General features: G+C 48.5%; 2 pseudogenes; one reads left to right on the top strand and one right to left on the bottom strand.

Annotated features, from left to right (window-relative positions):
- Positions 1–495: 495 nt before the first annotated feature.
- Positions 496–2,308, top strand: LOC113567118 (annotated as a pseudogene).
- A 149-nt stretch (positions 2,309–2,457) lies between these two features.
- Positions 2,458–3,719, bottom strand: LOC6603647 (annotated as a pseudogene).
- Between the last annotated feature and the right edge of the window lie 1,974 nt (positions 3,720–5,693).

The following is a 5,693-nucleotide window of genomic DNA, read 5'->3' as shown; positions in this document are numbered from 1 at the left end:
ATTTGACAGTCTAGTAAATATGGCGTTCTCTACGATTCTGCGTTAATTGTGAATGCCACAGATTTTTGGTCTTTGTGGGGGCGGACGGGTCCAGGTGTCTGGATATACAATTTGGTGACTCTAGCTTTCATGGTCTCTGATATCTAGGTGCTCATCAAGGACGCTCATAGGACGAAAAGGCTTCCTTCTGGAAGTTACACTCATCCAGAGCCACATCTATTTGAGTACAATGGCCCTTCAAGAGTTCATGATTTGTTAGCCCCATTTGTCAAAGATATACATACTCGACATGTTTACTCCTCCGAGGACAGCCAAACCAAAACAGTAGTGAGTGAAGGGCCGATGTCCACTCGTTTTTAGATTCTGATCCTTTCGAATTTCCTGAATGTACCGACCAAATAGCCCTTGAAGTGAGTGTCACTTTCTCATGGAGTACATTCATCGCCTCAATTTGGCATTCTCTATTACTAGAAATCGAACACCAAATACGTATATTCTGATATTTGGTACATTGTGTGGGCTTAACGAAAAATAATGCTTGGCGTTGTACGTCGGCTGGTCTCCCAGGCCTTCCCGCAGCGCCTGCGACCACGTCCCCAGGCTATCCAGCGCCGCTCCGCCTCGCAGGCGGTAAACCAGATGTTGCAGCTCCAGCAGATGGACATGTGTGCGGATCCTCCATCCCGCGGACTTGTGGTCGGCGTGTTCGCCGACGAAACGGACCGCAATGATGCTGGCGTCCTCACCGCGGCCGGTTGGCGGTACAATGTCCAGAAGACTGCCGGCCGATTGCTAGAGGTCCTCCGCATGTCCGGACCCATGCCCAAGCGGGGCGAGGCTCGCCTTTTCTTCGCGATCGAGCCAGAGCGCCGCCGCCGAGGGGGCCGCATTGGGCATCTGGCTCTACCAGGAGCTGCGTAACCCACAGAACAGGATTCCAGTGCCGTCGCTGGACTTATACGCAAGAAAAGACGAGGTCTGCGACCTCGAAGGATGGCGCATTGGTCTGCAGAAGGCAGCCGCCCAGAACCTGATGAGACAGCTGCAGGAGATGCCCTCCAACCTCCTCACACCCACAGCTTTTGCGCAGAATGTCGTCGAGGTGCTGTGCAAATCCCGTGTCAATGTGGAGGTCAAGGTCGAGGGCTGGGCCGAGAGCCAGTCAATGCACGCCTTCCTGGCTGTGGGCAAGGCCTCGTGCGAGCCACCCATCTTCCTGGAGCTGACTTACTACGGCACCTGTGCCGAGGAGCGCCCCATTGTGCTGGTGGGCCAAGGCGTGACTTACGATGCTGGAGGATTGTGCCTGAAAGAGAAACATGAGCTCTTCCATATGCGTGGCGACATGACCGGGGCCGCCGTTGTGGTGGCCTGTTGTCGAGCTGTGGCTGGCCTGCGTTTACCGGTAAGTACTCAGGACAGAAATGATATCTCCTTGAATAATAATGCTGTTCTTAGGTCAACATTCGCGGCCTGATACCTCTTTGTGAAAACGTAGTGGGCTGCAATTCGGTCCGTACTGGGGACATGGTCAAGTCCATGAACGGCAAGACCATCGAGATCCAGTGCACCGATCACGAGGATGTACTGGTCCTGGCAGACGCCCTGCTGTATGCGCAAAACTTCTGTCCCAAGTGCATCATTGACGTCGGCACCTGCTCGGGCTACATGCGCCAGGCCCTGGATGAGTCGGCTGCGGGGGTCTTTACCAACTCGGAGATCCTGTGGCAGCAGATCAAGCACGCCAGCATGCATACCGGAGATCGTGTGTGGCGCTTCCCATTGTGGAAATATTACAGCAAGGCCGCGCGTGCCGGGGGACGCAGCGATGTGCAGAACTATGGCATTGACCGAGGTGGACGTCCCTGCAAGGCCGCTGCCTTTCTCCGTGAGTTTGTGCCCTGTGGCCAGTGGATGCATATTGTGAGTATTGTGGGGCGCTTTGTTGGGGCGCAGATCTTATGGATTTTCTCCCTCAAAGGATGCCACAAATGTTATGGTGACAAAGGGCTTCGAATACGAGTATCTGCGCAAGGGAATGGCCGGCCGCCCGACCCGAACACTGGTGGAGTTTATTGCTCAGACGATTTGCAAGGATACGGCCCCACGTTTGGCCAAGTAATCAATCTCTAACGGGAATCCAATGTTATATATATTTTTTACTGTGTTTTTTGACGATGCCACACACGAACACAAAATTACACTTGAGCTATGATCACTCTATTTTACATATGTTTTCGCATTTTTAATCTCCACACAAACACATGCGGCACATTCGTTTATTATGAAATTGTAACGTATAAAACAGAGAAACAGCGCTAGTGTTCGATCTTTTGTTGGGTCCTGGGCTTCCAATTATTGAACATGATAACTAGACACTGTTGACTATTGCTTTGTCAGACTCTACCCGGAATCGGCTATTATATGTAATATCTGTGGTATCACTAAAAGTGAGTGCTACGCCAGGGAGACTGCATGAGTAATCACAACGTTTATGTCAATGGGTGGATAGTTTTGCAGCAGCTTCACATTCGAGGCAAAGTCGTTCTCTAAAATTGCTTCCCTTTGGATTCTATAAATCAGTAAATACATCAGTAAATGCAAATGAATCAGTTCAAAGTCAGCGCATGCTTACAATATCATGGTTCAGCAGATTTTGATGAGAAAATTAAAGCGCTGCTCGTCCGAGAATACCTAATCGCAAATTCGCAGCACATCGGGCAGTGGAAACTCCTGCGAGAGCAGGAGGGTGAGCCACCTGAAGCTGTAGTACTGCGGAGGCAGCTCTTGGCTCTTCAGATGCTATATCTTTAGTCTTCAGCATGTTAGATAGCAGGCCCATCATGAACTTTATACCACCCTCCGCATCGTCCAGAGTCTTGATGAAGAAGTCGCGTATCTCGCTCATTAGAGCCGTGAAGCAGAAGAAACAGTCTGCCTCCACGTGGGCGCGGTACGAGAGATCCGGATCCGAGGCCATCACATAGTAGATGGGTCCGACAATCTCATTCATGCCCTGTACGTAACCCAGGCCAGGACGTCCGCCGAGCTGAGCACCGTGGGCACTACCCGTTTGTGAAGCCGGCGCCCGTGCTCGCCTTTACTGTGCACCACAATGTCACAGGGATACTCTGTGGGCTGCTGAAAGAACGAGATGTCGGGACACAGGCGCCTCACATCTTTGCCGACCTGCAGCAGAAATTTGTTGTCATTGAATAATGTGTTCCAGGCGCTTTCTGGCCCCTCGCTAAGCGGATGATCTTGTAGGCCAACGCCCCTTGAATCAACAGCGACGTCCCCGTCCCCGTCGCCTTCTCCAGCTCCATTGCAGCTGTGTCCCGGGGGGAGTACCAATTCCTCGATGAACTGCTGGTACAGGGCTCGCTTCTGGGCCAGCGTGGTCGTCCAACTGCTGCGTCTTGGTCCCAAGTAGCCCAACAGCAGTTTCCAGCTGAGTGCACGGAAGCTTTGTACATCGGGCACACCTGTGGATTGGATTGGATTCATGTCCATGAATTACTACGCCTATCAGAAGTGTGATATCCCACCATTAAACGTCAGTCTGCGCAGCTCCTTTAGGTCAACCACATCCTGGGCCAGCGCATCATCGAACTCTTTTACACTGAAAGATACAGGGGGGGATAACAATCTTTTGTTCTTAATTCCCGAAAACACGTCACATTTTTGTGTCGTCCATACCGCGCCTTGAAAATGGACATGCTTTGGCTGTATGCGGGCGAGGATCTTAGTTTGCTCCATGCAGGGACAGTCGCTTTGCAATGATGTGGACTGGACTTATATTATTGCTTTGTTGTCATCCAGCCAGCTGCATTATTGCTTTTTCCAATACAGTTCGAAGCAGAAACAATTTTGATATTCCGTCGAATATTTTTAGATATCTAGATCTCTCAGCCCTGCCCACATAATTTTATCCGATTAATGAATCAATTTTCTACTTAACTGTCTTGTTTTAAATACTTGACTTTAATTGTTTTTGCCTCAATTTTGGTTCCTCAACAACAATATATGTATGTATCTGAAAACCCGAACTTAGCCCTCTTAAGCCCCCTCTATTTAAATAGTTCAAATACTGGAGGTAAATGACGGAAAATATTAACGATTGTAAATTCTTCTTGTAGATTCATGCTACCTTTCCTCTGAACTTAAAAAAAAAAAACACTATATCTGTTCAGCCACAGACATGTAAATCGGAGTCGAGCATTACTACTCGCTGCTGCTACCAGATCAACAGCTAAGCTGGGATGGATTGTGGCAGGAAAAGTCAAATCTGCCCACAATTCCTCACCCATTTGTGCAACGGGAGTAAACGAGCTCATGGAAAGATTCTGCACTCTGGACAATCTAGAGACGGAAGACAAACCACGCACTCCAGTGGAAGCACGGTGTGAAGCTCATTTTATAGAAAATCTTCAGACAGCTTCAGACGGCCTGTAAAGCTCCTATTGCTCCTATTGTAAAGCTCCTATTTTCCGAACACCCTTCAGCCCTGGGGGAGTCGTTGGAAACCGCAACAAAAAGATTCCTAGCGTTGGAGCGGCGAAGCTCAACAGAAACTTGGAAGAGTTATGTGGACTTCATGGAAGAGTATGAAGGACTAGGACATATGAAGATTGTGCCAGCATCAAAAGTTCCCAAAAGGCACTACTTCATTCCACATCATTGTGTACTCAAACCTGAGAGCACCACCACAAAGCTTCGGGTAGTATTCGATGCCTCATGCAAATCAACAAGCGGGAAATCTTTGAACGACATTCTGCAGGCTGGACCCACCGTTCAGAGCGAACTTATGTCCATTCTGCTACGATTTCGAATTCATAAGTACGTATTCACAGCGGACATAGAAAAGATGTACCGGCAAGTGTGGATGAATCCGGAGGATCAATTCCATCAGATGATAGTCTGGAGAAGCAATCCATCCGAAGAGATCAGGTACTATCGCCTGACTATCGCTGGGACAACAGCTGCTCCGTTCCTAGCAACGAAATGTCTGGATCATTTGGCAATACAATACAAAGACAGACTACCAGTAGGATCAATAACATTAAAAACAGATTTCTATGTTGACGACTGTCTAACTGGAGCAAACACGATTCCAGAGGCAATTCATGCTCGACAAGAACTAAATAAGATATTTCTACCGTCCGGATTCAAATTGCGCAAGTGGTGCTCCAACAATGAGCAACTTCTCCAAGGAATCCCCAAAGAGGATATTGTAACCGATGTAAAATTAGGAGAGACACTAGAGCACTACAGCGTGAAAACTCTGGGTCTCATCTGGATGCCGAAGAAGGATACATTGTGTGGACGAACACAGAAAAGCCAGGCTACACGCATCACCAAACGGGTGGTATGTTCCGAACTGGCCCAAATCTTTGACTCTTTGCACCGGTGGTATTAAAGGCAAAAATCTTCATGCAACAACTTTGGGAGCTCAAACTGGATTGGGATAACGAATTACCATTACAACACCAAACCGAATGGAAAGAATACCGGGACGACTTACAAACATTGAACAAAATGCAAATTCCCCGGCATATCTACGATGGTAAAATTCCAGTTACCCAAGAACTCCATAAGTTTGTAGATGCATCAGAACGAGCATATGGCGCAGCAGTATATGTACGCGCTACATACAAAAACAACCAAGTGTCAGTAAGACTGCTCTGTTCGAA

Source organism: Drosophila persimilis, unplaced genomic scaffold, assembly GCF_003286085.1.
Source record: "Drosophila persimilis strain 14011-0111.01,24,50 unplaced genomic scaffold, DperRS2 tig00001830-arrow-arrow-pilon, whole genome shotgun sequence".
Classification (NCBI taxonomy): Eukaryota; Metazoa; Arthropoda; class Insecta; order Diptera; family Drosophilidae; genus Drosophila; species Drosophila persimilis.
The sequence above is the reverse complement of the archived record's forward strand: the minus strand, read 5'-3'. Positions and strand labels throughout refer to the sequence as shown.